The following is a 22859-nucleotide window of genomic DNA, read 5'->3' as shown; positions in this document are numbered from 1 at the left end:
GGGACCTTAAGGATCATCAGGATTGCCAACCACTTGTTCACACTCCCAGGGCCTCATCCCTTGGACAGCAGGGATCCAAAGCTTCTCTGAGGCCTCACCAGCCTCTGAGTAAAAGATTTATTCCAAAACACATATTTCTACTATTTTAGTTTAAAACCAATAGAAAGTTGATCTTACTCCCTACAAGTACTGGAAGATCTCTCCAGAGCCTTCCCTCCAGGCTGAAAAAGCACAGTTCCCTCATTCTTTTTTCATAAGAGAGGTGCTCTATTCCTCTTATCATCTTTGTGGCTTTCCTCTGGATGTATTCCACATTATTCTTGCACTGGGGGCCCCTGGCCTAGATGTAGTACTCCAGGTGGGGCCTCATGAAGGAAGAGCAGAAGAGGACAGTCACCTCCCTCATCCTGCTGGACACCCCTCTTTTGATGCAGTCCAGGATACTGGCGGCCTTCCAACATGCAAAAGTCCAGCTTCTGGTCCACCAAAATCCCCAAGTCGCACTCCACAGGGCTGCTCTCAATTAGTTCTTCCCCCAGTCTGTATTCATCTCTGGGATTGCTTTGACTCAAATGCAACCCTTTGCACATGGCCTTGTTGAGTGTTGTTTCCCTTTTTCCTGTCACAAGAACTTCTCCTGACAGCCATGACTTCTCAGAAAGATGGAGAGTGGCTTAGCAGCCACATCATCCAGTTTCACCAGAACCCTGTGATGCATGTTGGCCAGCCCCATAGACTTATCCAGCCTCATGAGGAGATCTCTGACTTGCTCTGCTCTTAGAATACGATGGATATGCTTCCCAAACCCCACCTAGAGTTTCAGGGGTGTTAGAGGCATGGGAAGCTTTACTGCCAGTGGCAAAGAGTTTATTGAGTACCTCAGCCTTCTCCATGTCTGTTGAAGCTAGTTCTCCCATTTCATTTATCAAAGGGGGGTACACTCTCCTTTGCCTGTCTCTTCTGACTAATATACCTAAGGAACCTCTTTTATTAGTTTTTCATACCCTTTGCCACTTTCAGTTCCATCTGCATCTTGGCTTTCCAGATCAACTTTTTGAAAGTCCAGATAACATCCCACGTGTTCTTCCCAGGCTACATGTCCTGCCTCCTGATGCCTGTACAGTTCCATATTCTTCCTCAGTCTGACCAGCAGGTACTTGCTCAGCTAGGCCAGTCTCTTGACCTTTCTACTTGATTTTTTATACTGGGCATGGAGAACTCTTTTGCATTCAGAAAGGTGTCTTTAAAGAGCTGCCAGCTCTGTTCTATTGCTATATGCTGAAGGACAGTTTCCCACGGGATCCCATCCAATTATTCCTTAAATACCCTGATGTTTGCTTTCCTGAAGTTCAGAGTTCTGACTCCACACTTTGCCAGGCCCACATTCCTTGAGATCACAAATTCAACCAGGGTATGGTTGCTTTGGCTCAGACTGCCTCCAGACTTACGCTCTTTAATCATCTCCTCTGCACTGGTGAGCACACGGTCCAGTAATGCTTCACCTCTGGTTGGTCTGTCCAGTATCTGAACCAGAGAGTTATCCTCAAGTGACTCCAGGAGTCTCCTGGATTGCTCACAGTCCACCATGTTGCTTTCCCAACAAACCTATGGGAAGATGAAATCCCCCATCAGGATGAGAGTCTGTGAGTGTGACTCCTCATCAACAGACTCCTCTTGATAAGGCAGCCTGCAGAAGATTCTGACGACTAGATGTCCTGTATTGATCTGGTTCCTAATTATAACTGACCTCAATCTAACTAATCTCAACCTGACTATGGTTGTTACTAACACAGCTTTTCCCCATCTATCCATTTCTCAACCTAGAGGGAAACTCTGATCCCTTCAACTTCTTCCAAAGGGCTGTAAATTCTTTTCTAATGTTTTATGATTTCGTAGTTGCTGCCTCCAGTGATCCTGCTCAAAAGAGCAGCAGCACCCACTTCTATTTCCATCCCAATCCTCCTCTGGCTCTGAGTAGAAATGAGAGTCCAATCTTTCTCATCTTGTATGTTATGCCATCAGTTTCCTCAGGGTTGGAAGGTTACATAGTTTCTTCTGCTTGTGAGGAATTAAGATAGGGCTGTTGGTCTGCCTGTGTCATGATACCATGCATCAATCTCTCTTTGATTGCGGGACACTTCTCAGCTTGGTGATTTCTTCTTGCAACTCATCCATCAGATCAAAATTCAGCCTTGACCATGGAAGTATAGTTCCTTAAGATCTTTTCTGAAGTGTGCTGGAATGTATGAGTGTTTCTAGCATGACCTCAGGCTTCTGCTCCAATTCCTGGGCCTGGCAGTTGTGCTGTGCAAGAGCCTTGAAAAATCTTTTCCCTTTTTATATTTGGAGTTTTGAAAGTCAGGTTATATAACATATTGTGAATTATATTGTAATATTATAGAACATTCTCTCTTAAGCATTTTTGCCAATAAATGCATTAAAACCATTTTAAAATACAAAATATATTTCACTATTCAAAATCGTGTTATATGATCATTCAGAGTGATACTGCTGTCTCACTCTCTGAATAACTAATGTACGGAAAAATATGTTGATGACTACTTTATTGCCTATTGAGTATATTTTATCTTTATATGTGGGCTGCTATTTATTGTCTTAGCTTGAGTGAATAATGTGCTACTTTTTAGAACAGGGATATATGTTTGCTTGCGCTTATTTTCCTTCACAAGTACCAATTATTGGCCATGTTTGGAGAAGAAATAGTGAAACAGGTGGACCTTTCATCTCACCCAGTACCACTTGTTCTTCTAACAGTACTTAGCAGAATTCAAATCAAGAAATGACCACAACAGAAAGCATAACACACTTTTCCTCTCATTCATGGACATTTTCAAACATCTTCAGGTAATGAGTCTGAAGCAAGCAGTGCCTGTAAGTGTTAACTACCTGATCTTAGAGAAGCCAGTGAAAAAAAAACAAACAGCTAGCCCCTCAAGGAGGACATTTGGAAACTGTCTTCCTATCAAGGCATTTTCCACTGAGTTGTTTTCAATGAAACTAATTTGTTATTGGAGATTGTCTGGGGGAATGGATTCACCTTTTGATCAGACTCATGCTTTTTAGTTAGAAGTAATTACATAAAGAATATCAGTTTACCAAAAGCACTCTACCTGATCAGTTTTATGTTGATATAGTCATTAATAATTAAACATTACTTATGGAATCACAGAATGTCTAAGGCTGAAAAGGACCTCTAGAGGTCATTTAATCCAGCCCCTGTCCTTTTCTTTATTGTGCTTTGGATTTAAATTTTCCCTTTGTTTTTCTTTAGTGTAGTATGAGTGATGGGCATAATTGTGAGAAAAAGCTTGTCACTGATAATGATAATTGTCTCTCTCCTTGTTAATTACTATTTTTTCTTTCCAAGATTCAATCAAATTTTGTATGTGATATATTGTTATCAAGAAACAAATAGTTAGAATGCTTAATTCTTAATTCTTGTTCTAATGGAGTAGTTCAAAACTGAAAAAAATATTTTATTAGCAGGGTAACTCTTCTTTTTTTTTTTTTTCAACTTTTCCCTTACTGTGAAGAGCTAAATCCTGCAAAGAGACAAAGGCAGGCAGTGACAGCAGAAAACTAGCAATGAAAATGGCTGTGACTGTTTGTTACAAACCACAGACTGAGAAGAAGGAATTAATAAACTGAATTTTACAATACGACCTGATGAGAGAGATTCTGGAGACAGGAAGAAGAGTAATTTCATATAACTCGCTCAAGCCATTTTTGTGAAACAACATAAAGAAAAATTTCCATGAAAAGCAAAATAAACAAATAAAACTCATGGCATATAATAAACAATTTAAGGTACAGAAGCACTCTGACAAGAAAAACTTGGGTATGATTTACGTTTGTTTTCTTGGTACTTAAGCTTCAGAATCCCAGAAAGACTGCCTATCTGCAGGGACATCAGCTGTTTTCTATATTTTGCTGTGTTCTTTAATCTAAAGAAAGAATTTTTATTGAATGCACATGCTTCCCTTTTTGTGCATAACAATTAAAATTGAATGGCTTTTTCAATAGAACTACATATTTGAAAAAAAAAGAAAGAAACAAACAACCCTCCGTAAATACTTAAAAATTCTGTGCAAAATCACTTAAAATACAAAGCCTTGCAAGGTTGCTTATGAACAACTCTCAAAAGCTAATACAAAAAATAATGCTAATTTTCTTCATTTGTGCTGCTTCTCACAGAAGTATTCCTAGCAAAGAGTATGGAACTACTGTCACAAAATTACAGGAAACGTGCTGAGCAGAAAACAAAGTGTAAATGCAGTAAAAGCCATTCCTTCTGGTCAAATTACTGCTATGCTCTCCTAACACCAAACATGCTACGCCAAAGTTAAGCATCCAAGTTACTGCTTCTCTAAGTTGTAAAATCTAAAATCAGCCTTCTGACCAGAAGAGGAGAATTATGGAGTAGAAATCCGTATCTTTTTAATTAGTCAATGGAAATAGACTCCTTCTAGAATTGCAGAGCCTGAGATTTCAACAGCCCCACCATTTTGCTGTTTTCATTTTGAATAATTTTTCCCTTATGCCCACACCAAATTTCCCTTGTTGCAACTTCTGACCAGTGCCTTCTCCAACTGTACGCTTTTTAGAAAAATATGGCTTTTGGGTAGTTGAAGAATATATCTAGATACCCCATTAGCCTTATTTTCTCCAGACTAGACAAATCCTACTCCCTCAGCCTATTCCTGTACATTGTACACCTCAGTTCAAGGAACCCTCTGCTGCAGGTTCTTGGTATCTCTCTTGTACTGGAGAACACAGAAGTGCAGATGCAGGTACACCCTCCTACAATTGCACAAAGTATAGTTGCCTGTTTCACAGTCAGTGTGCAGTATTGGCTCACATTCAACCAAGCATCCCTCATAAGTCTTAGGTCCTTTTCAACAGACTGCTGCCCCGCCAGCTGGTTCTCAGCCCATAGTGATGCATGGGGGTATTCCACCTTTATGAAGACTTCTTTCCTTCATCTTCTCAAGATCTTCCTGGTTGAAACTCTGTCACATAACAGCTCAGTCTTATCTCACCCCCAAATTACTAACTTCTGCATTTAATAATACTGGTGATTCATAATTAAGACCACTGAAGAAAATGTACTATATTAAACCACCACTAGATGGTCAGGAAGCAAAAATACTGCTGAAAATAGAGACCTGCAGTCTGTCTGTCTACCAATACTGCCCGAGCTATTGATATTCAATGTTCATAACAGAAGAAAATTGAAACTCTGCAGAGCAAGCATTACTAAACACACTTAAGTTTGCACAGCTATGTGCTGACAGAACTTCCTGTGAAGAAAGTAAGCACAGGCTGATGGATGGCTTCAGGAGCTAGTGGCCTCGTGTAGAAAACAGTCCTACAGACTGCATTCCACTGTGTATGAGGAGCTAGAGAAATAATTCCCAGTTGCTCAGAGACAGTATCAACATGTAAGACCAGTTCAAATGACGTGGAGAGATTTACATGTTCATCACCTGATAGAACATTCACAGAAACATAACAGAGTTTCTATGGTAATAGTCTGAAACAATGCCTTGTTTTTATATAGAAGTCACAGTTTTCTATAACTGTTTTTTTCTTTTTTAGTTTAAAAATAATAACAATTCTTTCCTTGAGGATGTTTCTTTTTTCTTGGTTTAAAACTCTCTTTTTATAGCTTCTCATTTCAGGATGGTAAATATGACAGTCTAATGCCATGACCTCTATTTCAATAGGTCTGTCAAACAGAAGTGTTCAACAGATATATGTCAAAATATGCATTTCAAAATCGCAGGAGAAAATTATTTATAATTACATTTATTTATAATTACATAATGACACACACTCATGTTTGAATATAATACGGTAGCTCAAGTTTCACTATTTAATGCCTGTCTACGTTGCTTTTCAAGTTCTTTCATTCTTATGGTCCATGAAAAGCTTTTTTACATATGAGATATATTTGTTGTGAAAAGCTTATTTGTTGCTTCCTGGTTCCAACTGCTTAACACTCACCTTGTAGAAATTTGTAAGCATTTATAAGATTTGCTCTTCCACTTCTCCAGGCTGAACAGCCCTGAGTCTCACATCACTTCCTCAGGTCACTTATCACCTTTTTAGCTCTCCTCTGGATTCTGTCCAGAAGTTCCCTATCTTTCCTGAATTTAGAAGTCCGGACCTGGACACAGTACTGCAGATGTGGCCTCACCAAGGCAGAGCAGAGGAGGAGGATCACCTCCCTCGACCTGTTGGCTGTAAGTCATTTTAGTGAAACCCAGGGTACTATTGGTCTTCCTGGCCACAATGGCACACTGCTGCCTCATGGCCAACCTGCTGTCCACCCAGCTTCTTTTCTGCAGAGCTCTTTTCCAGCAGACTCTAACCTGTATTGATGCATGAGGTTATTCTCTCACAGGTGCAGGACTCTGCACTTGCCCTTGATGAAGCTCATAAAGCTCCTCTCCACCGAACTCTTTAATCTCTCCAGGTCTTGTTGAATGGTAGCACAGCCTTCTGCTTGTCATTATCTCCTCCCAGATTTGTATCATCAGCAATTTTGCTGAGGTTATAACAGGTTATACAAGTCTGTTTTTACTGTTGTAAAAACCAAAACCCTCATACTGGCACCAGCCACATAGCCAGGAGTTGATTTATATTATACATCTATATCTGGCTGCCCTCTTTCCTCAGTTGGCAAAACTGAGAAAAAGATAACGAGCACCAGTGTTTTCCACTCGTGCTCCCAGAAGCTTGTAATCATTTTGATTCTGCTCATGTTATTCCAGCTTCCAGTGTTGTTCATATCCATAGGAAAGAGCAACAGCTGATAGCCGTCCAATTCACCCTAAAGTGCTGTAGGAATCAGCACATGTTATAGCCAAATCCCTCTTCAGCAGAATACCAAAGACTGTGGGAAGGCAGCTAACAGTATATACCAAGCTACAAGAAATACCAAGAGAAATGTAGGACCATTCCAACTATCCTTTCCTCTCCTGTCCTGTCCTGCTATCTTATCCCATCCTACTGATGCAATGGGAGATCCAAGGTATAGGTCAAATCACCTTGCATGAGAAATGTAAAAGGTACCAACCTTTTGAAGAAGTGCTCATTTTATTTCTTAATATATATATATATATATCTTTATTAATTTTTGTTAAAATCCGATCTGTGGAATTGGTAAAGTTGTTGTTTTGATGCAGTTACTCAAAACAAACGGTACTGTGAGGTCCCTTTAAACCTCTTTTCAGTTCTAAGGAAAAATCAAGCATACAAAAGTCACTTACGTATTTCTCTAGCTTGTTTTTAGATTACATTTCTAAGCAAGCAATACTGAAGACGGTTTTTTTCTACAACTTTTCTTGAAAAGGTCTGTTTTTTACTAGTAGTACTTTTAAAGTACTGGTAGTACTTTAAAACTGACCAGCACAGATGGATCCCAATTCTTCCAAAAACAGTTATCTAGGAAACCTTGCCAACCAGTTCTTTGTACAACATCATGCATGTTCCCCTCCATAACTGGGGCTGAAGTTTTACTGGCAGTTTTCCTTCTATCACCAAATATTTTAAATGTAAATACTTCGTGTTCACTATGGCCAAGATGGACACCAATTGCCACTTCATGCATGAGACCATCTCTGTTTACCAGCACAGATCTAGAAGGGCACATTTCCTAGTCAGCTCCCTTAGTATCTGCACCAGGAAGTACCCATCAACGTGTTTCAGAAACCTCCCGGATCTGCTTGTTTCAGTTATATGGTACTCCCAGTTCACGTCTGCTAAACTGAAGTTACCTATAAGGACAAAGGTCTTGCTTGCATTTGCATGAATGCTGTCTTTTCTGTCTTTGTTGATCTGTCTTATTGACCATATATATTTATAGAATCACCAAGTTTGGAGAAAATCTCCAAGACTGACCAGTCCAACCATTCACCTACCACCACCATTTCCCTAGTGGAAACATCCCTCAGTACCACATCTAAATGTTTCAAGAACACCTGGAATGGTGACTCCACCACCTCCGTGGACAGCCCATTCCGGTTCCTGACCACTCTTTCAGAGAAGTATTTCCTAACACCCAGCCAGAATCTCCCCTGGCACAACTTGAGACCATTCCCTCTAGTCCTATTGCTAGTTACATGCCAGAGGAGGCCAACACCCCCTCCCTGGGGGTGTTCAAGATGAGGCTGGATGGGGCTGAGCAACCTAGACCATCTAGACATGTCCCTGCCTATAGCAGCAGGGGGTTGGAACTAGATGACCCTGATGGTCCATTCCAGTCCAAACCATTTCATGAATCTATGATTCTGTTATTATCAATTCCAATCACTCAACTAAGTCCATCACTAAACCATGTTGCTAAGCACCACAGCCACATGTTTCTTACGTACCTCCAGGAATGGCGACTCCTTCACTTCTTTGGGCAGCCTGTTCATATAATCATAGAATAGCTCGGGGATTGGAAGGCACCTTAAAGATCATCTAGTTCCAACCCCCTGCTGTGAGCAGCATTGTTCACCACTAGGTGATTCTATGATTCTGTCTCAGAGTTATCTAGATCAATCCATGCCTGTGACAAGGTGGCAGTAGGCCCATGAACCCCCTGCCCCCAAAAAATGGGAAGGGAAAAGGGGAAGGGGTAGGGAGATGGGAGCTGGGAAAAGGAAACAGAGCAGTGACAATGATCTAAGGAGGAAATTGGAAAAAATAAGAAAAAAGGAGAAAATTGTCCAGCCTCTTAAATATTCTTTCTCAAATATCTGATTAAAATTATATTTTTATTCAAAAACATAATATATATTCAACTACTACAGATTATTTTTCTTATTATTTTCCTTTACACACAATATACATCAGTTACTGTTGTGAATCTGATATGCATAGTTGATCTAAGTTAGAAAAAAATATGACCTTTTCAGCTTTCAGTATAAAGACAGAGAAATATTAGCAGCTAATTTTCCAAAGTGTTGCACAGCACAGCTACAATTTCAGTCCTGTTGTTATGGAGTGGCTCTGCAGTACTCAGGTTTTTGTTATCTTTAAGATAAAAATTTAACCAATACCCTCTAAAAATAACAATGACAGATGCTTGGTAACTAGCAAATCGAAATGTATAGACAGAATTTTTATTAATGACTTGGCAGGGAAAGAAGTGTAGCCCCGGCCCCAGGAATCCATGTGCATGTTCATATTGAAAGTGCTTATCCTAATGCTTTTTATCACAACCTGTATCTGCCTGTTTTCTTCCTTTTGATGCCTCATTGGTTATGCCCGCTTATTTATTTTGCAAGATCTATTGTAAATGTAATCTAGATACTGCCCAACCAACAACTGTTCACCTGAAAAAAAACTGCAAATTTGATCAGACCTTCCACAAATGGAGAATTTGTCATTGCTTGGTTCAGTTTACCTTGTGAGATTATCACTCAGCTGGATCAAAACAAAAGCGAGGTGATGCACTCGGACTTAGAAGGGAAGTACTCGGAATTAGTAGGGGAAAAATCAGAAGGAACTTTTCCTTATCTACGAAGGAAAACTAAGGAAAGTATCATTTAGTGTGAAGAAGAGAAGGTTCTGGCAAGACCTGATAGTAGGTAAAGGAGAACTATAAGAAAGAAGCGGGCAGAGTTTTTAGCAGGATATGTTGTGACATGACAAGAGGAAACGGTTTCAAACTGAAAGAGGACATTTAGACTGGGTATAAGGAAAAAGGTTTTTACAATAAGGATGGTGAGACACTGGAAAAAGGTTGCTCAGAAATGTTGTAGATGCAGCATTCTGGATGTTGGTGGCAGGGGGGTTGGAACCTGATGATCCTTTGGGTCTTTTGATCATAAGGTTCTACTTTTCTCCTTCAAAATAAAACAGATTTCATTAGCTCCCTTTTGGTACTGACTAAATTCAGCAGCCCATTGAAACTGACTACCTCAGTCGAAGCTAATTAAAATCTTTGGCCTTTCAACTTTCTAATGAACTATAATTCTCTTGGCATTTCTCTTAGAATTATTGTATCAGAGAGATATTTTATATTATTCAGACTGTCTCATAAGCTACATGTCATTCCATGTCTTATGGTTGGGAGAGCTTATAATCTTGATTTATAAGAAAGACAAGAACCTGTGCTGTTAAGAGTCAAAGAAAATTCAGTTCTATTCAAAGCTTTAAACAGAGACTATACCCAGAAAGATAAATGCACTGTAAAACAGTCTGCTGAGGAAAAGAATATAAGAACCTCCCTAAGGAAAATAAAATTACTCTTCAGTAAAATACAAAAAGGACTCATTTGTAATATTTACTCTAGTAAACAAAATTAGGTTGTAGCACAAACTCAGGCATTTGTATGCATTTGTCCATATCCCGTAACATCATGCTCCTTGTTCAGTTTTAGCTTCAAAATGGTACTCTTCCAGAGGGTATGCAGGAGCATTAACAAGCAGCATGTACTACTTACAGCTCCCTTCAGACAGTATGGGACAAGGACACAATTTTTTTAGTTGGAAAGAGAATTAAACATGGGTATAGGATGTGTTGTGCCACACGTTCTTGAAGCAACAGAATTGTCCCCGACTCATTTTACATGCTAACTTTTTACATATAAACTTTTGTCTGATTAATCAGTGGTTTATTTTACTTTGGTTGCTCCAAGTATTCTGGATTTGTCTGAGTTTGTATCCAGTTTTATACTGTTCTATACATCTTTTGCCACTTGCCTCAGCTTCTGCTATCTTTGTGCTTAATTCTTATATTTTAAATCAAATAAGAATTTACAATTTATTTGGGTTGTTGGTTTCTACATCACATATCCTTTGCACCAGAGGAATGTATACTTGTAATCTGAATATACCATAATAAATAAAGATAACAAAAACCTGAGTACTGCACAGCCACTCCATAACAACGGGACTGAAATTGTAGCTGTACTATGCAACATTTAATCATTTTCCTTGTGTTGTCTTCCCAGACAAGGGAAGGAAGACCTCTCATGAAATACTGCTTATAGGTTTTCAGAGCTACAGTCCGTCAACTGGGAATCTGGTTCATTTATTTTGCTGTACTCTTTTCCTCTAAATAAATCTGAGTATTCAGAGTTCTTTGCTGTCACTAATAATGGTAGATGACTGTTAATTTCTCATTAGAAGCCTTATTTTCTTAATTTTTTTAGGCTATTCATGTCTATCAGGCCCTTACCATGATAACAGTCTAAATTCCTGTCCCCTTTAAAAACTACTCCGAATTTTCAGCACGTTTATATGCCACTGCATTTCTAAAAGGGTCTAGCTTCTTTGTGAGGAACAAAGAAGAACAGACTTGCTCTTTGCTCGGACACCAGAAACAATCCATGTATCTATCATATACATTTGGAAAAAAGAATCTGGAGTTAGAGAGATATTCCTAGAGAGCAAGAATTTTGCACAGCAACAATAGTGAAAGACGAGAAGAAAAGTTTGGAATGCATGAACATATATAAAAATGCAAGAGAGAAAAGCCTCAGTGTGACCTCATTTTGTTCAAAATCCAACTTACTAAAAGTTTCCAGCAGCTTGTAAAAGAACGTTTTAATGCCCTGAATCTCACAGTAATGAAAGTTATGAGACAGAGGTTATACCCCTGGATGAACAAAAAATAATTTCAAATTAAACTATAGTGGCATGGGTGCTACAGAAAAGTTGTCTAAATGCAAAAGATGCAGAAGAATAAGGATTAGACACAACTCAAGTTGTCTACCACAGTGGTTGAAAGAGCAGGTTTAACCAAGGAAATGGGAAAATACAGATTGTTTTTGGTACAAAAGAAGCATGAAGACACATTTATATGGGTGTGTGTGTGATGTATAAAGTTTAAGAATAATTTCTCTAAATAAATGTTTTAAAACTACAAGCTAGGAACAGTTTGAATAGGGGGAAAAAAATCTAAAACCAAACCAAAACAAAAAAAAACCAAAACCAAAACGAAACCAAACCAAAATAACAACAACAACAACAACAAAAAAAAAAAACAACAAAAAACCAAACCAATAAAATCTAAGAGACTCATATCTATACCACTCAGTTAAATTTTTGATTAATGTTTTTCTCTCTCTGAGAATCTGAAATTCTGAATGCTGGCAACAGCATTCAGAAATTGCCTGCTAGTGTGATTTAAAACACATTACACATTACTCAGATACTAATGAGGTCAAATTGAATTTTACAGTTTAGAAATGCTGCATATTATTTAAAATGGCAGTATCCGTCCTTGTGAATCAAACTACCTGGGAAGATCCCAGGGCACTGGAACCTGATTGGCTATACTAATAAAATGCTGGAATGATCTCTGGCACAGATTTGGTCCACATCAACTTGTGGTCTCCAAATTAGTGTGTTACAATCTGGAGCTGCACAAGCAGTCAGTTCCAGCAGATGATCTGCATGCAACCCTGGCATTTTGGAGAGCAAGACAATTTGGAATATGGATACTGAGTATATCATATCAGTTCTCCTCCATGTAGAAATTCCTGACATATTTAATTTGCTAAAAAAATGATGCAACCATAATGAACACCCAGTAAAAAGGAAGGCTGAAACACTTACATATGAATAGGTATGGATATTGTACTTAAAATACATGTAAGTGGTGTTTCACGCAACATCAAAGCTGCGAATTCTAATCAAGTGTTACATTACTGTGTTACAAAATCACAGAATCACAGAATGACCCGGGTTGGAAGGGACCTCAAGGATCATGTAGTTCCAACCCCCCTGCCTGGCAGGGCCACCAAACATACACCTTTACTAGATCAGGTTGCCCAGGGCCCCGTCCAACCTGGTCTTGAACTCCTCCAAGGACGGGGCATCCACAGCCTCCCTGGGCAGCCTGTTCCAGGGCCTAACCACTCTCCTAGTGAAGAACTTCCCCCTGACATCCAACCTAAATCTTCCCTCCTTTAACTTGGATCCATTTCCCCATGTCCTGCTATTGTCAGCCCTTTCAAAGAGTTTACTCCCCTCCTGGGAGTAAGTTCCCTTCAGGTATTGAAAGGCTGCAATGAGGTCACCCCGCAACCTTCTCTTCTCCAAGTTGAACAAGCCCAACTCCCTCAGCCTGTCCTCATAGGGGAGGTGCTCCAGCCCCCTGATCATCTTCGTGGCCCTCCTCTGGACCCTTTCCAAAATCTCCATGTCTTTTTTGTACTGAGGGCTCCACACCTGGACACAGTACAACAGATGGGGCCTCACAAGAGCAGAGTAGAGAGGGACAATCACCTCCCTATCCCTTCTGACCACCCCTCTCCTGAGGGAGCCCAGGATCCCATTTGCTTTCCGAGTTGCCAGAGCGCACTGCTGGCTCATGTTAAGTCTCTCGTTCATCAGGACCCCCAGGTTCTTCTCAGTCTAGCTGCTCTCAAGGACCACTCCTCCCAGCCTGTACAGGTGCCTGGGGTTCTTCCGGCCCAAGTGCAAAACCTTGCACTTTGCTGTGTTGAACCTCATTAGGTTCACCCGAGCCCAGCTTTCCAGCCTGTTGAGGTCCCTCTGAATGGTATCCCTTCCTTCTGTGTTACGTTATGTACTGCATCTATGGAACCTTCCCAGCTGACCAAATGGCTGCTTGGTAAAGCTCAGTTAGGGAATTAAAGGGCAGCAGAGAAAAGTGTGCATTTAATAGCATCAGCATTTGTTTTTGTTTTCTCTTCACCTGTCCTTTCTCAAGTAAAATATCTTCAATTTTAAAGCTTCTGAGGTGGGGTGAAGGGAAAGCAGCTATTCCTTAAACCTAATGTTCATTACTGCTTTTGCCATATTTTGCACATCCTGAAGGAATGGGATTAAGGGAATACCTCCAGACTAGATAGTACTCTAATGTGGTAGAACTCATAATCTGATTACCCAATGAGCTGTGCGCAAGATGCAGAGTGAATTCATTGTGAATGCAAACATGCACAAGTATGTGCATCATAAGGAAAACTTTACATCAGAATATTTCTGATATCATTTATGATTTAAGGAACACTGATAGCCTAAAACTACTACATCGTTATAAACAACAGTGAAGTATGCCTCAGAAGCCATTATATATTAGCTTCTTTCAGAACTTTTCATTCCGAGTACTGAAACAATTTCCTAGGAAAGACCTGATAATACTTATTTACAATTACTTAATGAAAGATTGATGCATATCTCTCAGAAGAAATCACACTTTCCGAAACAGTCTGTTCATTAACTATGCAACCCATAAGGCTGTAAAATAAAGTAACAGCAATGGTTCTGGTGAACGCCAAATTTATAATACTTTCAAGAGTGTCAGCATTAGCACTTGCAATATTGAGATCATTGGTATCTGAACTTCTCTACCTGCATTACCTGCATTAGAGATGAGTTTTACCATATTTTGTAAGATCTTTATTATGGTTTACAATGGAATTCAGAAGTTATTTTCTTTCAGATTAATGATAAAAATAAAATTGCATGAAGTCTCAAATGATACTTGGAAATCACGATACTACATAAGATAAGAATGAAAGCCAAGGAATTTATAGAAATGTTGTTGCCCTTTGACGTTTGCAGAGCCAGTGACTTTTAAAGAACCTCAGGTATTAGCTGATGTGTGCTGGACAACGTGTCATTTAACATGTATTAACTAATTAAGATGAACACCAAGGAGCTTTGGGTTCAATAAGATTACTTAAAAGGTTAAAGATACATACGCTCTTAAATGTCTGCATCAGTAGAGCAAAAACTTTTAAAAAGCAATTTACTTGGATAAAAATGTCAATTCAGTCTCTCACAGAATGTAAATATTTGGCTGTCAGTGACTTGCAGTTCTGAAGTAACTTATATCTGCCAGAAAACCTGGAGATATAAAATTGTCTTTCAAATAACTAAAGTTTGAACCAGATTGTATGAACTGTTTTAGCATGCTGAAGTAGAAAAAAAGCACCTCAGAAAGAGCAACTGTCCCTAACAGAAAACCACTTACAATTTTGTCCAAAGCAAATGCTGACTTTGCCATCTGGCATGGTGCAGGCCAAGCAGCTGTCAGCTAGTGGAACCCGAAAAGATACCAAAACAGTGGAAGCAGAGCTGCCACAACAATTCATGACTTCTCAAGGCAGGAGGAGAAAAAGAAAAGCACAGTAGTTCAGAGTAGTATAACAATTGCTGAAACAAGTGAAAACAGTAGAGAGGAATAACTGGGAAAATCATATATGGTGATGAGAACAAACAACCTGCGAGTACATAGAACAGTGAAGAGCTGAGGCTACTTCTGAATTACCCAGTTACCTCTTTTTCAAGGTCTTCAGACTCCCACACATTTTTGAGAATGGATATGAAATCTTGTTTTCAAGGTTTATATACCACAAATAGCTAGTTTTTCACAGTCATATATACAGCCAGTAAGTTTTGTTCATTATACTATCAACTGACCTTAGTCACTGGCTGTGCAATTAATACCCATAGTGACAGCTCGGACACAGGATTTGGCATCCACGGATGGCTTCAGTGGTTGAGTGAACCAAAATAGATTTTTGGATTGAAGAACTGCAACCTTCCAGCTCTCACCGTTCTCAGAACCCCTACTTCACAGAGCATATTAAGCCATTCTGTACGTCTAATACCTGGCTTTCTTTAAAAAATAACATCCTTTGTCTAGAATGACCAAGAAACACAATAACAACACAAGTTCATAACTTTCTGTACATAACTGTTTCCATCTACATTTGATTCTTAAGATTAGAATATGTGTTCTTTTGGAAGAGAAGCTTGAGTTACAGTCTTGATAATCAAAAGAAAAAAAAATAGCTAAAATTTCAAACCACACATTAATAAGCCATTGGCAATTACTGATGTTCATTCAAGAGCATCAAACATTTCCTCATCAACATACACAACAGTTTAAATTTTAATTTCAATTAATTATGAAAGAATTTAATTAAAATTAAATGTTAAACACTAGAATTTTATGTAAGCTTTACTATCTGCTTACTTCTTTGTATAAGCTCATTTCTCCAAGCAAACTTCATTTATAAAAATATGTATGTGCCAGACTGTGCACCAAAGCTTTACGAGGTTTCTTCTTTGTCTCTCTTGCTTCTATGTAATGTGCAGGTTCCATTATTTTACTCTATCTGACTGGATCACCTCATTTACTGCAATAAGTGTAAGGTCTGGACCACAGAAATAGCCACAAAGTACAGCTCCTGTAATAGATAAAACTCTTCTGGCACCTTCATTTTCCTCTCACTCCAGAAACAAGATGCAGACACATCAGCATTTTCAGTAAAGCTTGTTTTGTAAAGCATATGATTTGCAGAGGAAAGCCCTGGGCTAATTTCATTTCAGTCTTGTCAGATATTTCTACTTTAGCATTTTAATGCAGACAGGTAAGGTGCAGCTTGGTCATGTTTTATAAAACATCTGTCAAATATAGAATTTTTGTCACGTTCTTGTCAAGTTCTGAGCAGGCAGGTTCAAACAATTCCTAAACCTTAGAAGAATATAATATACAGAATCTATATACAGAATGTACTATGTCTCAGTATTCAGTAGTGTTGTGAATATATAAAGCATGAGACTGCCAAAACTGTGGGTATAGAAGAAATAGCTAGGACCTGAAAAGTAGACCACGGGGTGGAAAAAATCTTAGAAGACTCCATATAAGGTTGGATGATGTGACCTCTGGGCTGCAAAGACTTCATAGCTTTAAGCCGTCATTAAGAGGGCTTGTGTGAAGCTGTTGGGATCAACCTCTGACTTCCCTCCCCCAGCTTTAAGATTCTCCTGTCACTGTCCAAGCATCTCTAACTAGGACTGATTTAGAACTAGGAATTCACATAAAATTAATTGCCCATCAGCTGTCTCCTACATTCCCAACAGGCCTGTGACCTTATCCCACCCCTCATGTCCACACAGAACTTCCTGATGTTCAAATACTTACTTCCATCAATCCTAATTTTAATTGTTGGAAATGAAGTAGTGCTGCAATCTAAGATGAGAGAAAATAGAGAGGAAAATCTCTGCATCCTTTACTACAGTCTCTTTACAACAAAGATAAAAAGCAGAGAGGTATCTCAGATTGAATGTATTTTGTCACAGTAAATTTCAAGCAAATTTATCACTCCTTGTGAATTTCTGACTATGCAAAGAAATTAACACTACATCCACTTATCTTTAAAGGTTTCATTTCTATACATTCTTTAATTCCAAAAACAATACAAAGTGTACTTGTTCTGAGAAAAATGAATAAATAAACATCAGTGAAAAGAGTTTAAATGAAACAGAAAGAACTGACATGTCCTAGAGTTTCTCTTCAGCTTTGACAAGGACTATTTTTCATTCCTTTCCTGTTTCTCCTTATTTTTTGGTTCTGGCTAACTGATTCCTTCATTTCTTTCACAACTGAGTAAAATAAAGATGTCATTCATGAATTTTATAACATGCGTATGGTTTCTGGATAGATAAAAAGTGGAATCGATTTAAAACAGCCCTACTTCATTAGTATCACTGCAAACAAATTTCCTGTTTAAGTTACAGAGGGAGACCACTGATGAATACAGAAATTACATGACAGAAGGCCAAGCAGAATGAAGATTCTATTTTGCAGATCAAAGCCTCATCTAGTCTAAACATTTGTTATGTTAAAAAGTACATAGATTGCTTCTACACTATGTCTGTGGCCATCCTCAGGGTCAAGAGAGTAACAGAAATTAATGTATATCATCCTTCATACCTGAAGACAATTTTGTAGGACTGTGTCAGAAAGTGAAGACACTATAGCCTAACTTCATGTTACTGGGAGAAAAACTCATTGAGAGCATCCCTGCAGAGAATGACTTGGGGGTTCGGGTGGAAGAAAACCTAGATATAAGCCAGCAATTTGTGATTGAATCCCTGAGGGCCAACAGTATCCAAAAGAGGGCTGGCAGCAGGTAGAGGAAGGGGATTATTGTTCCCCTCTGCTCTGCCCTTTGAGGCCCCATCTGGAATACTGTGTCCAGGCCTGGGGCAGCCAGCACAAGAAAGATGTGTTGGAGTGTGCTAAGACAACAGCAAAGAGGATGATCAGACAGCTGGAGCACCTCTGCTGTGAAGAATGGCTGAGAGAACTGGACTTGGTAAACCCAGAGAAAAGAAAGTTCTGTGCAGATCTCATTCCAGTAGTTGAAGGGAGCTTATGAGCAAGAGGGGGAATGGGATCCTGGGCTCCATCAGGAGAGGGGTGGTCAGCAGGGATAGGAATTGTCCCTCTCTACTCAGCTCTTGTGAGGCCCCACTTTTTTCACAAGTCTGATTAGGACAAGGAAGAATGGCTTTAAACTAAAGGAAAGGAGATTTAGATAATCAGATGTTAGGAAGAAATTTTCTATTCAGAGGTTGGTGAGGCACTAGAACAGTTTGCCCAGAGAAGCTATGAGAGCCCCATCCTTGGAGGCATTCAAGGTTGGGTTGGATGGGATCCTGGGCCCCCTGATCTGGTGCGGACAATCGTGCCAATGGTAGGAGTGTTGGAACTAGATGATCTTTATGTTCTCTTCCAACCTAATCCATTTGATGATTCTATGAATCCATACATAAATTAACCCTCCAAAAGGAGACTGCAGTGGAAGACAAGTGGAAAAAAAATGAAATATAAAACGTAAAGAAATTTTCCATGCTAACTGGGCGGTCTGTGGGAAAGAACTGTTTTTATTTTTCCATGGTTGTGATCAGAAATATTTATTTCTTTGCTGACATTTAGAGAGTTTAATATCAAACATAAAAACCCTCCAAAAAAAGTAACAGAAAGAATTTTACAACCATATTCTTTCAGAAATAAAATGCATCGTAAGACATCATAATCACAGGAAAAATATTTCCATTGAGTTTTAGTTATCACTTATAGCGTTTTGTAATTCTACTGATCAACCTGTAGTCTAAAATCTCCTAAAATCCTAATCCATATGATGCAGAAAAGGTTGACATCACTGAGTGAAGATTTTATACCTCTAAGTTTCCCAAAGGGACCAAGTTATTTGAAAGGGAATAGCCAAGAATAAATCAAAATAATTTGCTAAAAAAAATACCACAAGCCTATCTAGATAATGGCTATTGTAATTGTTTCTTTTATTCTCTCCATATTTTCTTTCTCTCAATTTTTTCCTGAATTTGCATTCTTATATTTCAGCACAATTTCTTTTTTAAATACTGGAGTTATAAATCACTTGGACCTAAAAAATCCATATTCAGAATAATATAACAATATATTATAATTTATTTAATAAGAAATTAAAATATTTTTTGCATGTAGCCATTTTTTTGTAGTTTCATACCTACTCACTAATTTCTCATAAGCATGGTTAGCAAATTTTACTAGGAGATGAACAAAACTAAAGGCATAAACTAACCCTTAATTACCTTCAATTCACTCTAAGATTTCATAATTGAAAGCTATTGAATTAATTGCCAGTCATGAGATCAGGCTACCCAGAATCTCACTCAACCTGGATCAGTCTATTTAAATTACCTAAAATCATACGATGCAGATTTAGAGGCATATAGAATGGATGTAAATACTCATAAATCATAGATGAAATAAGAATTCAAGTGAGCTAAGACACAGACATGCGTCCTGACAACAGAATAAGAATGCACAAATTGCACCCAAATTGCTCTTCTATTGTTGTAATTATTAAAGAGTTGCCATATTAAATGACAGTTCAAAAAAATTAAGTTTGATAGTGCTGAAATGGTGATGTCATTTCCTTATTTCTTCTCTCTCTTTGCTTTTGATCCAGATTCTTTCCTCCCACCCTCAGTAACAGTTTCCCTACCCTCCCTCACTGTCCAGGATACAGCATAAACGTGATCTTAGGATTAAATATTTAATGAAGTAAATAGCTTCTGTTTCTCCCAGGTTATTTCCTTAAAATTTTATTGAGTTAGCTATGCTCCTGTGATCAAATAAATGCCAAATGGTGCAAGGTTAGCAACAGAAATGTGGCTAAAACTGTGGAAAGATAAATAGGAGAGGGAGGTCCCATTCTGCACTGGAAAGTTGTTTATGTGCCTGCACCTACTTCATGAGTCCAGGTTTTGCATAGCATGTTTTCAAGAGGAAGTACGCCGTTCATTTATTTAATCTGTGATCTGTATCAAAGTTTCAGGATGTATTAATATCTACTGAGAGAGAGAAAAGAAGGCAAAAGAATTTCTGCTTAACAAACATACAAATGGGCCATGAATATTTAGAAAAAACTATAGTTAGAAGAAGTAATCATGGAAGTACTACAGGCAGTTCAGTTCAGTAAAGTAAAATACAAGCTGGAAAGGTCATTGTAACTTGCCCATCCAGGAACGAGGAAGTAATGTTCCCTCTTTAATGAGTTTAACCGTGATGAACTTTGAATAAATTGTGGTGCAAGAGACAATACTTTCAGAATGACAAATCAGTACTCACGTCACTTCAACCACATGCCTTTAGCAGAGCATGTATCCTATAGCCTTATATTCCTATACAGTCAGTGAATAGAAACAGACTGTTAAAGTCTGTGACTCGTCTTACCTGTTTTAGATTCATATTGAAGGACAAGACAAATCTGAGAAGTGGTTATTTCTTCACCAGCTTTCAACAGGGAATCTATGGAGGCTGCTGTGAGTATCCACACTTAGAAAAATCTGCAGTCACAGTAGCAGTGAGGAGGGATATGAAAGAGAAAGAGCAAAAATAAATCAGAAAAAAATACAGAGATCAGAACAGCCCTACAGACAACTGTGAATGCTCTGTGAAGGGACTCTTTTCAGAGTCTGAAATGCAGGGCTGAGATTGATACCCACCCCTTTTTCATGAGGTCCCACTCTGCCTTCAAATCAACCAAAAATAATGAGAAAACCCTACTCATCATGATAAAGTAAGGACTCAAACCTAAAGTCTGAATGAGACATGAGGTTGGAATTTATTTTAACAAAAGTTTTTCAGGATGGATTAGAGAAGTACTTCAGGCCAACCAACCACCTTTCTATTTACATGAAAATCTTAAAGAACATAGAAGACAGAAAGGGAATTTCAAATGAAAACTAATAAAATCACTGATGGGCAATACTGCTTTATATAATAATTTAACTACTATTCTTGCACCATATTGTATTGATGATCATATTCACTGGGATCTTAATGTAATTAATATAATTAAGTAATTAAGTCTCTAAGAAAATAAAAATGAGTATTTATATAACATCTACCCCACATTCTCAATTGAAAGAAACCCTGTTATTGATGCCAAACTTTCTTAATAACTGTGGGAAGTTTTCATACTCTGTTCAGTTTTACTTCATAAACTACTTTGTATTGAATGCATATTACTGTGGGCAAAGGGGCAGCCCTGTTGTCTGTGACTTGGGTGCTGAGAGATGATGAGATGGACTAAGGTTAGTAATGATGTGCTTAGAAGGAGAAGGAGCTCAGCAGCAATGAATGGCAGAATCAGTCAGAAAGTTCATGTCTACTAATATTTACTAATTGTAACCAAATATAACAAAGTCTAACAGCAGGCAGACAATGTGCTGAAATACGCTTTTATAATCTGGGGGAAAAAAATAACCAACCAACAACCAAAAGAAAAAAAAAATTATCCTCTAACCATAACTGATTTTTTTGTTCAAAGACAAAGAGTCATTTTATACTACTAAATAAGCTGCTTACAGTAAAATAGCATCTTCTACATATTAAATATTGCTTCAGCTATTAACCCATTTAAAATTCTTTAAATCATCTCACCGATGAAAGAGATGAAAGAAATACTCACAGCTTGCAGTTTAACCTTCTATGTCAACAAGGCCTAGATGGGTCATAGACCTACAAAGAGAAAACAAAACAGGAATGAGGGGAATAGAGAGGAACAATTTCAGTTCCACAGAGTGACTGGAGCAATGTTTTTGTTTTCAAAATTTTCTGCAATTTTTTAAATGTATATATATATATATTTAGACAAAACCAATATTTTTCCTACAAGAAAATCTGCGTTAAGAAACTTTAAAAGATAAAGCATCAATACAGTTTGCTTAGCAATCATAGCCTACAATCTTCTGTGAAAGATGGACAAGCTGAAGGTACTAGCAATCTGTTCATTCTGCTTCCTTTAGAAGCAGTTACAAAATAATTTTAGTGCATTAGAACAGAAATGCGGGCTTTTTAGTTATAGTAATGACATGCAAACTTATTGAATATGTGTACATACTCAATAAATCATTCTGTTTTTCATAACAGGAAGGGTTCTTGCCCTGTAATTGGACACCACACGATTTTGTGTTGAGTTTTTTACATTTTACTGTTAATTCTTTCTATCTCTGAAGGCATTCTGCTTTGTATATATTTTCCCTTCATTATGAAGCAGAGCAAAATAAAACCAAAGCTCCTTCTTTTAGTGCCCTTTCCTTTGCACTCAAACAAAGAAATCAAAGCAAAATAATTTCTGGAAGGCTATAATCAAGCCAGGGAATGCTGTTTAAAAGTAAGCTTTCTGCATGACTCTTATAGAAATGGTGAGTCTCATTCATCCAGTATCAGACTGAATTCTAAGTGTTCTTTCCCAGATGATCTGAGTTTAAAATAACAGTTTAGTGACTGTGTCATTATACCAGATCTAAAATACTGTAAGCATGTTAAATTGGACTGAGCCTGAAAATTATTGTGCTGCTTCATACAAATAGTCTGACACTCTCAGAGTATAAGCTACATATAGAAAATGAGAGGATTATATAAGCAGGAAATCAGTGAATATTTAGGAAGAAAATCCTGCATTTTCCTCCCAGTTTTTAAGCAGTGCTTCATTATTTAACATTCAGAAACTTAATCTTTCAGTCCCCTCAGCTTCTTGGAAATGTAGAGCAGCAAGTCAA

General features: G+C 38.2%; 1 long non-coding RNA gene across 5 annotated transcripts in view; it reads right to left on the bottom strand.

Moving 5' to 3' along the window:
- Nucleotides 1-22859, bottom strand: part of LOC146754151 (uncharacterized) — a 72428-nt gene that overhangs the window by 10623 nt on the left and 38946 nt on the right. For 4 of the 5 annotated variants that reach the window (XR_014939738.1, XR_014939735.1, XR_014939739.1 and 1 more), the window contains 2 exons: nt 21767-21816; nt 20527-20639 (listed from right to left, as the gene is read on the bottom strand). This is a non-coding gene — a long non-coding RNA (uncharacterized LOC146754151). Of the gene's footprint in view, nt 1-9737; nt 9861-20526; nt 20640-21766; nt 21817-22859 lie in introns of those variants that run through there. The other variant, XR_014939736.1, reaches the window with a different exon arrangement.

The sequence above is a fragment of the Coturnix japonica genome, chromosome Z (genome assembly GCF_054131305.1).
Source record: "Coturnix japonica strain WE chromosome Z, WE-NBRP24, whole genome shotgun sequence".
Lineage (NCBI taxonomy): Eukaryota > Metazoa > Chordata > Aves > Galliformes > Phasianidae > Coturnix > Coturnix japonica.
This window is presented reverse-complemented; position numbering and strand designations above follow the sequence as displayed.